This window comes from Podarcis cretensis, assembly GCF_951804945.1.
Source record: "Podarcis cretensis genome assembly, chromosome: 14".
Classification (NCBI taxonomy): Eukaryota; Metazoa; Chordata; class Lepidosauria; order Squamata; family Lacertidae; genus Podarcis; species Podarcis cretensis.
In genome coordinates, this window is record NC_137183.1 from 23,084,764 (window position 1) to 23,101,646 (window position 16,883).

Sequence of the window (16,883 nt, forward strand, 5' to 3'; positions counted from 1 at the left end):
TGGGTCTGTTCTCAGCAGGATTAGCATCGGATACAACCCATTGAGTTACTTCCAATGTTATCATGCTCAGAGTATGATCATGGAAATTAATGGATAAGACTTAGGTCCATTAGTTTAAATGGGCTTACTCTGAGTATAACTTGGTTCCTAAAAAGCCCTTTTTTTGTATCTGGCAATGCCATTTCTTTTTAATCAAGAAACTGCAATTCCTTGGTATTGGCCTTAAATTTGGAGCTGCAGAATGCTTTCCATCTAATTAAGGGTTCTCTCTTCCATTTAATCTTCTGCCTCATCAATCAAGCAGAGCTGTTATGAATATATAAATATAGAAGGAAATGTTTGACTTTGAGGATCACGGTGATATTACAGAGGACCAACATGCAGGCCCCTTTCACCCTCTTGGCTTTATTGTGTAGATTCTGCGGTTCCAGGCTAGCTCTAGTGTCACTGTGCTGACGGGCAGAGAATGCCTGAGGAATTAACTCTTTATTATCAAAAAGCACACTTACAAGCTAGGAAAAGGCATGCCCATCAGTCCTACATCTCTCAGCTACTCCTATGTGTGCACCCAATGAGGCAGTTGCCACAACAGAGAGGCCCTGTTCCCGACATCAGTTTATGTATCTCTCTCCACCCCTCCAAGCTGTACATAAGCAGGCGGAGACTGTATGTAACCTGCTTCTGCTCCTCCCTCTTCATTCCTCTTCTGGTCCTGGGAGACAATAGAGCAGGAGAGGTGGGGACAGGAGGAGGAGGAGGAGGTGTGGAAGCCCTTGACTTTACACCTGCCTGACCCATCTCTTCCTCCTTCTGCACCTGTTCTTCACTCTTCAATCCTGCAGCCAGTGGAGGATCTACATTTTTGGGGCCCTGAAGCTTGAACTGTCATGGGGGCTCCTTCACAACCAGCAACGAGGTCTAGGTAACCACTGTTATCTTCTTCAGTGGGGTCATTCCATGACAGATCATCGCACCTTTACAACACCTGTGCTAATGACTCTCAAACTTTGGGACTGTTGAAATATATACAATAAAAAATTAATCAATTTGACTCAAATCAGTGCGACTCAAATTGAGTCCACTAGACCCCAATTTTTTAAGCAATGTAGACTAAAGTCGCTTCTGGGGCCCCTCTAGAATTAGGTACACTGAAGCTTAGATCCACCCCTACCTGCAGCTTCTCCTGCCTCTGACTCTCATCACCTGGCTACTACGGTTCCCCCAGTTCACAGATACCTTCTTCCAAGTCAGTCTCCAAACCATCTTCTCCCAGTGCCCACTAATCAGGATCCAGCCACCACTCCTCGGTGTCCAGCCAGTTCCTGACATCTAGGTTGGAGGGAGTCTCCAAAGAACATAAGAAGTGCCTGCTGTTGTTTGTTGTTGTTGTTGTTTAGTTGTTTAGTCATGTCTGACTCTTCATGACCCCATGGACCAGAGCATGCCAGGCACTCCTATCTTCCACTGCCTCGCGCAGTTTGGTCAAACTCATGCTGGTAGCTTCGAGAACACTATCCAACCATCTCATCCTCTGTCATTTCCTTCTCCTTGTGCCCTCAGTCTTTCCCAACATGAGGGTCTTTTCCAGGGAGTCTTCTCTTCTCATGAGGTGGCCAAAGTATTGGAGCGTCAGCTTCAGGATCTGTCCTTCCAGTGAGCACTCAGGGCTGATTTCCTTAAGAGTGGATAGGTTTGATCTTCTTGCAGTCCATGGGACTCTCAAGAGTCTCCTCCAGCACCATAATTCAAAAGCATCAATTCTTCGGCGATCAGCCTTCTTCATGGTCCAGCTCTCACTTCCCTACATCACTACTGGGAAAACCATGGCTTTAACTATGCGGACCTTTGTTGGCAAGGTGAGCCTGCTAGATTAGACAAATGGCCCATCTAACCCAGCATCCTATTGTCACAATAACCAGCCTTTGGGAAGCCTGCAAGCAGGACCCAAACACAAGAGCTGTCTCTCCTACCAGTTTCAGCAATGGGTATTTGGAAGCATTGCTGCCTTTGACCAAAGAGGCCTTGACAGAACAGAGTTCCTTAGCAGTGAGCCCCTTCCAAAGGAAGAGGCAACAGTGATGGTGAATAGCAGGAGTGGGTAGAGAAGCAGAGCAGAGGCCCTCCCTTGCTAGTGAGTCACTGCTGTTTAGTAGGAGGGAAAGATAAAGCGGGCAGGGAAGGTGGTGTGGTGCAGACACAGCAGCAGAGCCACTCCATTTTCAAAGAAGAAAGAATTTAGAAGGATGGCCCAGGTTCAGGAAATGCAAGTATTGTTTCAGCAAATGCAAGGTAGGTAGATTCACCTTTAAACAAAAACCGAATCGAATTTCTTCTCTGCCATCCTTTGTTGAGCTAGAGAGTTTTAACTCCAAGTCAGCTATTTTCCCCTGGTATAGTTTATGTTCTTGGCTCTTCTCAAATAACACACTTGAGCTCTTTGCCAAAAAGTGACATTTAATACAGGTTCTGAGCAGCGTGGGAGACGAGAAGAGACAACATCTGGCAAATATTTTTCCATTACAAATGACAAAGTCCGAACATACTTGTGAGTGTGCGTGTGCGTTTTGGAGCACGTTGTGCTTTTGTACAGCTTAGGATAAGGGCCAGTTAGTCCACACTCCTGTTATCTCGTCATAAAAAAAGGTAAAGGACCCCTGACCGTTAATTCCAGTCACAGACGACTTTGGGGTTGCAGCGCTCAACTTGCTTTACAGGCCGAGGGAGCCAGCGTTTGTCCGCAGACAGTTTTCCAGGTCATGTGGCCAGCATGACTAAGCCACTTCTGGCGCAACGGAACACCAAAACCAGAGCAGTGCACGGAAACGCCGTTTACCTTCCCACCGGAACGGTACCTATTTATCTACTTGCACTTTTGGCGTGCTTTTGAACTGCTAGGTTGGCAGGAGCTGGGACTGAGCAACAGGAGCTCACCCTGCTGCGGGGATTCGAACCGCCAACCTTCTGATTGGCAAGCCCAAGAGACCACAGCGCCACCCACATCCCACATCTTTTGTCATATATATATATATATATATATATATATATATATATATATATACTGGAATGTGCTCCATGGCTTTGTCAGATGCCAATACTAGTAATTTTCAGGGGTCGGTTATGAAGCAAGGTTGCACCTTTGTTTGAAAAACACATTAAGAATGGAAGAAATGAGCACGCCTGTCATTTTCATACTATATTAATAGTACAATTGTAGAAATAGTTGCATCATTTTTTAACTGAGTCAGTACTTTTTATCTTACTGTACAGTCGTACCTTGGTACGACTTACAGCTTGAATGTTTTGGCTCCCGAATGCCGCAAACCCGGGAGTGAGTATTCCGGTTTGTGAACGTTCTTTGGAAGCCAAACATCCGACGTGGCTTCCGACTGGATGCATGAAGCTCAGCCCCCAATTTTTTATTGCATGGTGGCTATTTTTAAAAAGCCAATTGGTTGAGAAATGTGTGTTCTTCCCACTTTAGGGACTTGAACCAGCACCTTATCTGCTCAACAAATAATTCTCTGACCCATTAGGCCATGCCACAGTGGCCTTTTTCTATTGCCTGTATCCTATGACTTGACATATAAAAAATAATTTAAATTATTTTTACCCTTAAAAAAAAAAGGTGTTTACTTCTGCTTCACTTCGAAATAAGACTCAAGATTGTATTTCAGGATGGATCCCTGCTATCCAGAATTAATCCTGAGTTCCTGTGTGCTTTTTTTTTAAAAAAAAGTGCATCTAATAAGAAGGAAATAGGAAGAAAGTTTTGATTTAAGAACAGAGAGCGTGTTGGAGAAGTACCGTAAACGCCCTGGGTCTATTGTTCTGGTATATCAAAGGGGTACTAATAGGCAAGGGGCTCACACGCTGACCTCTCTTTTCATTTCAAAATCTGATCCTTTGCATGAAGGACACAGGATGAGGGCCTGGAAAAGAACAAACAGAAGGAACCACCTTCCTTAAGTAATTATTTTTAAAACATGAACAATCATTGATGGAGCACCCGTATTCTGCCCTACTTTAAGCTCTGAAGATTAGATGAAAAGTTTCCTCCCTCTCTTGGCCAAACTCAGTCGAAACTTTGATCCTCAAAGATATCTTAATAGCCATTTGCAGCTTTTCATGATTTTAGACTGGCTTTTGGGAGAGTGGAACATTTTCTCCCCACCCCCTTTTACATGTCTGGGCCTTTTCCCAGGGTTGAATCTTTACAGGGAATAACTCGTTGTTTATCTTTAGCACTAACACTCACGCAGGAATCTTTTTATATTTCACTGAGTAAAGAAAAAGAGATCCCAACACTACTATAATCACCTTCCATTTAACTAGGGTAAGATCTAATCTGGGTGCACTTCTCATTGTAGAATTTACACAACAGTAGAGTTAGGTTGTGAAAACATGATGCTTTTTTAAAACACATTTGAAGCACGTTCATTCCCTCAAAGAATTATGGGCATTGTAGTTTACCCCTCATGGAGTTACAATTCCCAGCAGCTCTTAATCAACTGCAGGGCTCCAGCCCTCCTTCACAGGGAATATACCCGCCAGTGAAAATAGGGACGTCATATTCCATAATAATAATGATTTTATTATTTATACCCCACCCATCTGACTGGGTTGCCCAGCCACTCTGGGCAGTTTCCAACGTATATAAAAACAAAACAATACATTAAACATTTAAAAAACTTCCCTACACAGGGCTGCCTTCAGATGCCTTCTAAAAATTGTATAGTTACTTATCTCCTTGGCTCGGGAGGGTGGGGTGTCACATAACTCCATACCCAATGAAAATAGGGACATCCTGCCATACCCTCCAACATTTCTCTGATGAAAATAGCCCTAAGGAAAAGGAGGACATTCTGAGATCAAATTAGAAATTAGGATGGCTTCTGTAAATCCGGGACTGTCCCTGGAAATAAGGACATTTGGAGGATCTGAGGGAAGTCTGGGAATGGTACTTCATTGAAGGGATAGAGTCCTCCTAACAATTCCCAGCACCCATAACTACAGCTCCCAGAATTCTTTGGGGGAAGCTATGCCTGTTTAAAATGGCACCATAGTACCTTAAATGCATGGCACGAATGTGGCCGTAGAATGACCTTGAAATGTGATCATACCTGTTGATGACCTCAGGCCTGGACAGAGATTTTAGAAACCTCTGACTCTGGCACTGCTGGAAAGTGGTCTAGAAGAGAGTTACATCTGTCGCTCTGCCCACACCCACTGAATAATACTTTTATTATTTATACCCTGTCCATCTGGCTGGATTGCTCCAGCCACACTGGGTGGCACTTTCGATTCTGGCCCTGTCCATCACTGGCAAGTGGCCCTCAGACCTTTGTCTATGAGGGAATGCAGCCCTCTAGCAATGCTCCCCACCCCTATGCGTGTGAGTCTATACAGAAGCTACCAGCTTCCGTGAGTCACATTTCCGTGAGCCTAATTTGGAGGAGCCTCTTCAAAAATAGGTGCAGCCTGTAATGGTTAACAATTAAGGCTACCGCACTGCAGACCACTTCAAAGCCGGTCTTGATGTAGACTGAGTTTTCTTTTCCCTGCCAAGGAGGACTTCCTTGTCACACGGAACAAGGAAAGGAAGAAAATAGCCCCTCTGCACAGGAGACCATCTATTTGCTCATTAGCCAAGTCGAGTTTGGGCAGGCAGGTGGGCTGGCATAGCAGGGTAACAGTGAGCCATCCAGCCAGTTTCCAGCCTAGGTAGGTTTCGGTTCGAATCCACCTGGCATATCGTCCTTGGCGAGGGCAAGATCGCAAAGAGCGGCAGAACACGTTCTTTGCTGGAAGCCATTGGTTCAGTGTGTGGGTGGCTGCTTTCTACATAACGCTGCCAAAGGAGCCTCGGGACACGGGATGGTGCATGGCGGAGGGGGGAGAGCATTGGGAGAGACAGGAGACACACATGCTTTGCTTATTGAGTCACAAAGGAGCACAGATGCAGAGGAGAAGAATACCAGAAAAGTATCACGCATTGACTAAAGAAATAAATATATGTAGGCACCTGATCAGTGGTAGAGCACATGGAGAGCTTCAGCTGCCAGTCTGTGTGGGAAGAAGGTGGTTCTCAAACTTTGGCCACCACTTAGCTGGGGGGGAGGTCACTCTCGGTGGACCATTTAATACACTTCTTTTTTAAAAAAAATCTGAAAATCAAAGCACATATGTAACTCATATTTTGGCAATTTTTTTCACAGCAAGTGCTACCATCAAGACTAGCACAGTAGGATTAAAAGCACAGGACCTGGGGCAGTCCACATGGGTGTAGCCAGGATTTGTTTTTTTGGGGGGCAGGCTTAATGCTGGTGGGCAGAACTGAGTTATCTGCAATGCAACTGGTCATTTGGTTAAGTATTTTTATTTATTTTCTTGATTTGGGGGGGGGGGCAGCTGCCCCCCCGCTATGTCCATGGCAATCAAACAGGAAATGCTAGTGAATTTTTCAGGGGGAATGAGACAACTACACCAGTGTCGTATGATGAAAACCAGGAACCCTAAACTAGGGCCTTGTTAGCTTGTTTGATAATTTGGTCTTGGTCAAGAACAGCCTTGATTTCCATCATCAGGGGGAAAAAATAGATCAAGTGCAGGATCAAATGCAGACTATTCTGCCCCCTTACTGGATTAGAGCAGAATTTGAGAACCTCTGATATACAAAGTGCTGCTATTGAACCATAAGTAGGGAACCTAAGGCTTGGGCCAAAAGTAGGCCTCTCCACTCTTCTTCATATGCCCACACCTCTTCCCAGGTCATGTCCCTCATTGACTCTACTCCACACCCACCCTGAGTGCTTTTGCCCAGACGGATTGGATCCTTGAACTGTGACAATGCCTTTTGTTTGTCTGGATGGAGGTGTCTGTAGAAAACCCTGAATTTTGTGTGGCTTGAATACAGCCTACTGTACAAAGAAAGGCCTCATCTGTTGCTCCACCTACTTTTTGTACCTGGCCACACCACCAGAAGGCTCCCCATGAGGGAATACTCACCCCCCAACATTTCTCCAATGAAAAGAGGGATGTCCCATTCCATAATGATGATTTGACTATTTATACCTCACACATCTTACTGGGTGGCCCCAGCCACTCTAGGCAGCTTCCAACATATATATATATAAAGGTAAAGGTACCTCTGACCATTAGGTCCAGTCACGGACAACTCTGGAGTTGCGTGCTCATCTCGCTCTATAGGCCGAGGAAGCTGGCGTACAGCTTCCAGGTCATGTGGCCATCATGACTAAGCCACTTCTGGCGAACCAGAGCAGCGCACGGAAACGCCGTTTACCTTCCCGCCAGAGCAGTACCTATTTATCTACTTGCACTTTGATGTGCTTTTGAACTGCTAGGTGGGCAGGAGCAGGGACCGAGCAACGGGAGCTCACCCCGTCATGGGGATTCGAACCACTGACCTTCAGACTGGCAAGCCCTAGACTGTTTGGTTTAGACCACAGCGCCACCCCCATCATACACACACACACACACACACACACACACACACAAAAACATTAAACATTAAGAAAACCTTCCCTATACAGATTCCTTTCAGATCAGGGGTTGGATGGGTTGGGGGTTGGATAACTCCATACCCTCCAATGAAAATAGGGACATCCTAAGGAAAAATGGGACATTCTAGGATCAAATCAGAAACCTGGACAGCTTCTCTAAATCAGGGATGTCCCTGGAAAATAGTGAGGGTCTGGGAATATGGCCATTGGGCTGAAGAAGGCTCTGCACCCTTGAGCTAGCAGGACTGATTGTTTGACTTGGTGTAAGGCAGCTTCCTATCTCCTCACCTTACCTCCTGAACTTGCCACCTCAGGAGAAGTTACTTGAACCACAGAATGGATTGAAGAAGCGTTGGCCATCTTGAAACTCTGGTAAAAGGAGAGCAGGCAGGAGCCGTAGACTGAAGCAGACTCAGAAAGCTTCAGCTACATGGCGGATAAAACAAAGGCCTCTTGATCAATGTAAACAACCTTTCTAGTCCAGGAAACAGTGAGAAGTGAGAGAGAAATGAGGGAGAATTGGCTGTTCCAGACCCCTTGACTGTTCCTGACTGAAAAAGATATTTTAGGTTTGCTGTTCTCCAGTGTTAATAGAACTTAAATCAAACAGAAGCACCTCCAACTCGCAGGGTGTCCTTCTGCGGTCATCATTGGCAGGCTGAGTTGAGTTTCCTGTAAAAAGCTTTGCTGAAGTCTCTCTGAGAGGCTGTAAATCTGACACAGGGCCACAAGCCAGCTTATGCCAACACCGTAAAATGTGGCTCTGGGCACAAGAATATATGGAGCCGGAGGAGAAGACAGGTGAGGTGAGGAGAGGTGAGGGCCTGTAAAAGGGTAGGTTTTGTGCACAAGGGATGGCCATGTAGAATTCATATGATGGGATTGCTGCCATACCTTTTTGTTCTTTCCTTTCTAACTCTTCTGACAGCTTCAGGTTTGAGCTCAGCCAAGTTGTTTCAGAATTTTTCAGTGTCAGCTGTGCAACTATGAAATGCTTCCTTTGTCTACCACGATTTGGGGAAAACTTTATAATAATATTCCATACCAATGTTTCCTCCCCACCCAAACTTTCTGCATACGCAGAAAAAGCCCTGTGCAGTTCTGAGGTGGAACCCTTGTGTATTGCCAAGGATTCTGGGGCCTGTCCAAGGGTGCAAGGGTCCTCTGATAAGGGAGGACATTGGCCAAGCCTATTGAGTCTCCCCTCTGCTCTGCATGAATTGAGAGTGTTTCTAGAGGCAGCAGTGAAGCAAGGGGTGTGTGGTGGGTGTGGGCCACCCTGGGTGTCACCACTGAGGGAGGTGACAAAATGCCAGGCAGTACTCACAGCAGGGCCTGCAGTGCGCCCGAGCCACATGTCTCTCCTGGAAAAGACACGGTGGCTTTGGTGAGCACAGGCTCCGCGCTGCCCAAATAGTCCTCCCGTCGCCTCCCCCTCAGCTATAGGGCGGCTGGGTGGGAAGAGGCAGGCAGGCAGGCTCCTCGGAGGCCCCACAGAGCGTCCTGCCCTGACTGGCCCCGCCCCTGGGCGCCACCCCAGGCACCCAATCAGGTTGCTCCGTTGCTGTCTAGAGCAACACTCAATAAGTCTCTGTAGCTGCTTATATCCATGTTTCTTTTTCCATTACAGTGGTACCTCGGGTTACAAACACTTCGGGTTACAGATTCCACTAACCTGGAAGTAGTACCTTGGGTTAAGAACTTTACCTCAGGATGAGAACAGAAATTGCGCATGGCAGCAGTGGGAGGCCCCATTAGCTAAAGTGGTACCTCAGGTTAAGAACGGTTTCAGGTTAAGAAAGGACCTCTGGAACGAATTAAGTTTTTAACCAGAGGTACCACTGTACTGAGGTTTCCTAAATTGCATTAATTTGCTAGCAGAAGCAAAGTGAACTTTGCAAGATCTCAGCTGCAAAGAATACTTTGCATGAGTCTTACGCCTTTTGGAGGGAAATTAAGACTGCAATCCCAAACACGGTGAATGAGTCCCACTGAACACATTGGGACTTTCTTCTGACAACAGGTACTTAGGATCACAGTGTAAGAGACACATTTTGAAAGTTAGCATTCACAAATAAGAGGCATTAAGGATGCAATCCTAAGCACACTTAATTGGCAGTTTTATCCCCCTTGAACTCAGTGGTGGTTGCTTCCAAGTAGGCAGGTACTGAACTGCACTGGGAATCCACATTGTCATTCTTAATATAGGTGGCAGTAGGAGGAAGGTTTTTGTAAAAGGTTGGTTCATGAACGGGATACAATTTACCCAATTTCACAAAATTTATACACTGCTTTATTATAATAAAACCTCAAACTGGTTTACAGAAAGAATAAAATAATAAAATTATAAGGTTTGTGTGTGTGTGTGTGTGTGTGTGTGTGTTTAAAAAGACAAAACAACAGTTACAAAAATCCCAAGAATAATTAAAATCAAGAAGCTAACAACCAGATTAAAACTGTCAACATTCTGCATGTCTGGATAGCCTTGCCTAAACAAAAATGTCATGAGTCAGGGAGTTCCAAAGTGTGGGTGCAGCCACCCTAGAAATACTAGTAAGGTTTTCAAGATAGAACAGAGGGTAAAGGATCTTAGCAGCTAGCTCCTCAACCTTTCTCAGCTCAAGGGCCACATTCCCTCTGGGGCAACCTTTCAGGGGCCACATGCAAGTGGTGGGCGGAGTCATGGATCTGACTCCTGTCTCTGGACAGCAGGCTACACTGCAGCCATGCAAGAGTCAAATGTTTCCATACACCCACCCACAACTCTCCACCTTCTTTGTTAGCAAGAAGCATTATCGCAGTTCAAAAGAACATTCCGACCAGGTGAATGCACTCAAGAGCATGGAGCAGGACTTGTGAAGGGGGTGACCTGAGGAGGGGCCAGGGAGAGTTTCAAGGTCCAGACAGAGTTGCTTGGAGGGCCACATTTGGCCCCTGGGCCTGATGTTCCCCACACCCCAGCTTTAGGGGAAATACTTGCGGCCTTCCAGCAATGAAATGGGGAAAAGCTGTACTTGGCCCACTTCTATATTCTGTGCAATTCTGAAAAGGACAATTTTTGAAAATATGAGGACCCAACAACACTGCAGAGAAGTAGGCAGGAGATCACAATTTATTTATTTTTAAAAGAGACTGGAAACGAAAAACAAGTGTGCAAGGGCCAACCCACCTGCTGACAGGTGCAGTGGCGGAATGGAGAAGACAAAAGCGAGAGTTCTCATAGAGGGAATATTTGTGACAATACTCAAGGTGTGGAACTCCATGCCCCATGAAATTCATCTCTCCCCCCCCCCCCCGTATTACATTTCCAGTACCTTCTGATGGATTTTTATTTTATTTTTTCAAAATTCTTTTTATTACTGCTGGCTTGTTTCCTCTGCTTCCTGTATCACCTATTAAATTTCACTGATTATTTTTATGGTGCAATATTGCTTTATTTGATGCATGGTTTTAATCTGTCTTTATCTTTTCTGTGAGCTTCCCTGAGTCCCGTTATGTAGTGGAAAGGCAGGATATAAATCTCCGTATAAATAAATAAAGACACGGAGGAGGAAAACAAGGCAATTATTGTTTCCTTGGCTCCTTTCTAAAGGGCCCTACCTCTCTTCCAGTTGAAATCTTTTAACAGAGATGTGTCAGAATGTTTAAGGAGAAGGTTTATCCAAAGCATGACAGTAAGTTTCTTCTTTAAATCCAGTCTGCAAAATCAGGGTAGCTGGCAAACCTACCTCTCGCATATTCCAACTCTGATGCTGTTTCCTCTGAAAATAGTTCCCTGTCTGGTCTTCACATAGGCTCAAGGGAGAGGAAAAAACCAGAAGCTTAGCTCTTTAAAAAGAGTGAGCGAACTTCTTTTTAAATCCTTTCATCTAACTTCTGGTTACTGAGAATGAGTTCTTTGCATATAAGGATAACTTTGAAAAGCTGTAAGCAGCAGAATGGTTAACGAGGAACCCAACCCAACCCAACAGTATCATTCCCTTGTTTTGGCATGGCATCCATCCACCCAAAGCCATTTTTCTGGGTGTGAATCCACTTTCACCTCTTCTGGAGAACTGCCTTCTCCACTGCACCAAGCTCTCCAACTGGAAAACTGGCAAGGAGGACCATGTCATGTGGTATCTCACCGTCTCTGCGATTCTCATTAAGTTTTCCATCCACCCATCTACGGGAAGAAACAGACTCGGCTTGTTGCTGCCTCGCCTTTTGGAGTCTGTCCTCCTGTGCTGAGTGCCAAGGTGCAAACACCCGGCTCCAGGTTCAGCAAGCTCTTAGCTCAGTCGCTTACACAACACAGAAAAGAGCTGGTGGAAACCAGCACAGTCCATGCTCGCACTGACAGATCATGCTAGATCAAAAATGACTGGAAATGTCCATTTCTCTCTCCTCTCCTCTTTGTAGAAGCTAGGAACCAGCAAGTTATGAAACAGATTTTATAGCTACCAAGAATTTAATTCACTTATTTTGAACATAAAAAGAGTGAGTCCTGCTGGATCCGGCCAAAGACCCATTGGGTTTATCATCATCTTATTTATATACCACCTTTCCACAAAAGAATTGTGCTCAACACAACTTACAACAAAGAGAACAGCGATATATCTCAAAATCAAGGACCGCAAAACCAATTTCATAACAGGAATAATAAAATAGCAACGCAAGAGCTGATGTAGGAATATACAAAAATTTTTACAGTGGTGCCCCGCAAGACGAATGCCTCGCAAGACGAAAAACCCGCTAGATGAAAGGGTTTTCCGTTTTGGAGGCGCTTCGCAAAATGAATTTCCCTATGGGCTTGCTTCGCAAGACGAAATGTCTTGCGAGTTTTTCCGACTTTTTTCCCCTCCCCCCCCTTTTTCTAAGCCGCTAAGCCGCTTATCCGCTTATCAGCTAAGCTGATAAGCCGCTAAAAGCCGCTAAGCCGCTAATAGCGCTAAGCCGCTAAGCCGTCAATGGGCTTGCTTCGCAAGACGAAAAAACCGCTAGACGAAGAGAATTGCGGAACGGATTCTTTTCGTCTTGCAAGGCACCACTGTAATCCTGTAAGTGTAACAACAGTCAGTACAGTTGCAAGATTATACCTTGTAGAAATAGCAAAAACACGGGCGTCTGAGAGTTTTACCCTGGTTCTAAAAACACCCACCAATGATATAGCTGACAGTTCCTCTCCTGCAGCAACACCTTGCCAAGTTTCCAAAGGCTTGAAGTCTCATATGCCTTAGACCAGGGGTCAGCAACCTTTTTCAGCTGTGGGCCGGTCCACCATCCCTCAGACCATGTGGTGGGCCAGACTATATTTTTTGGGGGGGAAAGAACAAATTCCTATGCCCCACAAATAACCCAGAGATGCGTTTTAAATAAAAGCACACATTCTACTCATGAAAAAACACACTGATTCCCTGTCCATCCGCGGACCGGATTGAGAAGGCGATTGGGCTGCATCCGGCCCACGGGCCTTAGGTTGCCTACCCCTGCCTTAGACCACAACCTGTGTTTTGACCTGTCCTTACCAGATACCCAAGGCGGCAAGGCAGGCCAGTAATTGCAGCACCACAGATAGCTCCATGTGAGAAACGTGCTTTGATAAAGAAAAGGGGACAGAGGCCATACAAATCTGTTCCTCCAGTAGGCCTTTCCAGGCTACAGCTCCTTGGCCTAGAGACTGGGACTCTTATAAGGTGGAATCTGTGACTTGCAGACAAGCACTCTCTTCCCCTGCCCCTGCAGTCTCTTGTACTGCAGGCATGGTAGTAAATAAAGTACAATTCCTCTTATGAGTCAGACCCAGGGGATTGCAGTCATGGGATTTCTGCCTCAGCTTCTGCAGACTTCAGACTACCAAGCCTGATGTTCATTGGGCTCAGAACCACCAGTTTTGGCTTTGTCTGTTCTGAAACACCAGCACCAGGACTTTGGTCTGATTCCCCAGTTAGCAGTACAGCAGCTGCGGAGTTGACTGGCTCCTCCTCTGGCTCTTGAGTTTAAGGTCAAAATATTTTGGGATCCTAATCTGGAATCTGAAAGTGAAAAGTCACAATCATATACAGTGGTACCTCGGGTTAAGTACTTAATTCGTTCTGGAGGTCTGTTCTTAACCTGAAACTGTTCTTAACCTGAAGCACCACTTTAGCTAATGGGGCCTCCCGCTACCGCTGCGCTGCCGCTGCATGATTTCTGTTCTCATCCTGAAGCAAGTTCTTAGCCCGAGGTAATATTTCTGGGTTAGTGGAGTCTGTAACCTGAATCATCTGTAACCTGAAGCGTATGTAACCCGAGGTACCACTATATTCCTTTTGTGCTCATTTCTGAATGACACGTAGAGTGATATCTCTACTGGAACTTGCAGAACAAAATGGCACCGTGTCACTTCATAGTAAAGTCTGCTTCTCTTTGCTCTGAAAACTAAAAGGCATCATCATTTCAGTGAGATGGCTTGTCTTGCAACCTGCCTCTTGAGGTTGGGCAGGGCCACACTTCTGTGGCTTAAATTGCCGACTGGAGCCAGGAAGCTATTCCGAGAATAGCTGTCCTGGCTGGCATCACCAACTGCTGTTGTTGCAGTGGGTGTGTGAGAGAAGCCCATAGCACAGACCTGATAAATGCTGCAGCAAACTAAAAACAAACATGCAAGGGAGCCAAAACAGTCCCATCAGCAACTGAAGGAAACAAGCAAGTTGGAAAACAGCAGTTCAGCACCTTGAATTTCTCTCTGCTTATCACTCCATATGAATGATGGCGAGGGCATGTAACTCACTGGTTGGGACCCACTAGCGACCATGGCTAGTGGGTCACAACAGGATTACTATCACCATGAAAATAGAAGATTAAGAAATGGGTCCCCAAATGCATGTTGGGATTAAGTGTGGGTCCTAGGTCTGAAAAAAAGTTTGCATGACCTACTTCTTTTTTCTGCTCTCTATGTTTTTCAGAGCTGAGATTAATTCTGCTGGAACTTTTACCCAGATCCCTTGGAAAAGGGAAGTATGAATGCATGCTTTCTATCTCTTTTTTTGCAGGGGGGCATGATCAAGGGGAGAGAAGTGAGTAGAGGGGGTTGCACCCATGGCACTCACACAAAAATCCTGTGTATCCACCCCACCCCCAAATGGGTAACTCTTGCCTTAGTAGACGAGCCCAGAAGTTCCTATTCTACAGGTCATTGCCTTGCCCTTTCAGACCAAAGGAAAGGTGGATTCACACCCTGATCATTAACACCAGATGGAACTCTCAATATATGATGTCCTATCAAATACAGTACAGCTCCTGAAGAGTTGAGCTATCCAGTGTTGCAGAGTGTGAACCAGACCAAGGGTGTTTGTTGGCCAGCCTTGAACCATTTTAACTTCACCTGTCACCAGCTTCTTATTCATGGCAAAATTCCTAGCCTACCTCCCCTTCCTTGTTTTCTCCAATATAAGCTGCAGAGCTTTCTGGGCAGCAAGTAAGCAGGTTCTTGTGCCATACCTAAGCACACACTGTCTTCACTGTAGAGAGGTCAAGAGAAGTAACAGCAGAAACATTTATATAAGATGTAGGGATATATTGCAGGAACATGCAATTTCTGAAAAAAGGTAGGGGGTATGTTATTACCACCAAGCAACAGACATAGTTGCAAACCCCCCCCCCCCTGTATTTTTTTAAGCTTTGGAAGATTATTTTGGTGCTATTTGTTTCATTTGACCAGAGGTGAAAATATTAGTTTGGAACACTCCCCCCCCCACCACCCAAAGGTCAGATAACCTAAGAGCGGTATTCCAAATGTCCTACAGGTTTAGCCTGCCAAAGGACAAATCCAGCTCTGCACATTTCTACCTTTCATAAGCTGCTTACATCTTCTTTTAACAGATTCAAATTTCCAGGAAGATATTAACCTATGTTTAATTAAACATCTGAGCAGCCCTGACTGCAGACCCTTACCCCTGTCCACCCCTTCACCACCAAGATTTAAGGCATGGATGGGAATTTGTGGTCTTCCCAGATGCTGTTAAGACTTCCAGATTCGATCAGCCTCAACCAAGAGAGTCAGTGGCCAGGGATGATGGGAGCCGGGAGTCCCAACAACTGGAGGGCCAAGGGCTTAACTGAGTTTAAAAGTTGTCATTACCTAGGTTCAAAGGGGGGTTGCTATGTCTTTAAGAGCCATGAAACAGGGAGAAGCCCAACAGGAGGCCTTTTTTTTTTTGCCTGCTAGAAATATTATACCTGCTGGGCTTCTTTTCCATCCTCTTATAAAACATCAGTGTCTTTGCTCAGGGACTGATAAAAACCCCTGCACCAATCTATTGCATTTTTAGGTCTGGGATTTTGATCTGCGTTGATCCAGAGGATAAATTCAAGATTTCTAGTTTATTGGAACCTAATAGAAAGATCTTTACGTGGGCTGGAGCTAGCAAAATGGCCCTTTCCTTTTGCATTTATTTACCATTTGCCGCATTCTTGCGATTCACTCCCCAAAGGGCCTTAACTGTGCAACTTGTTCCACCCTATAGAATACATGATTATTATCAATGGGAAACAGTATCATTGCTGATGGCAGCAGCATCCAAAGTCTCACACTTGATTAGGCCACAGCTGTGAGCAATGAGAGCCAGCGAGGGTGGCGCTGTGGGTAAAACCTCAGTGCCTAGGACTTGATGAGCAATGAAGAATCCAGTACTGTACCTGGGAGAACTGAGGCTAAAGCAAGAGACCATACACTTACCTGGAACAGGGCCACAAGTGGCTAGAAGGGTATTACAAGTGGTGTGTGGGAAGACAACCTTCCTGCATCTTTGTGCCCCTACAGATTTTTGAAGTACAACTCCCATGAGCTCCAACCAGCATGGAATGCGTTTCTAATGGAACTGTCTAATAGAAAAGCATGTTACTTGCGCTCAATACCCATAGGTTCCACCATTTGAACATAATTGGTTCCTGAGAAATGGTCTGTAAGGCAACCGCTCACATGGTGAGACAACGGTTTCCATGATTGTCTATGGAGAAAATCCCAATGCGTTCCTGTCCCTGACTTTCAGTAGTTGTGTTTGGTTGGAGAATATTTCCAGGAGCTGAATAACTGCTCACTGATTTTTATGTTGTTTGGATATCTGAATTGGAGGTCTGTGTAGTGACATTGGTAGAAATCTTTCACGTGAGGATAACCGAAGAGCTGTATGCCAAGTGTTCACATAGTGAGATTTGCTTGTATGTCTCTTGATGAAAAGGTGTGGTAGTTTCCTCACTTTCTTTAGGTCAGGGGTGAAAACTGGATGTGGGAAGGGGGCAGACCCAGCCAACCCTCCACAGGCCACTTTTGACAGCGGCTGGGGCCATCCCCCTGTCAAATCACCTGATGTCATATAGTGCAAAATCCCAACACTGCTGAAT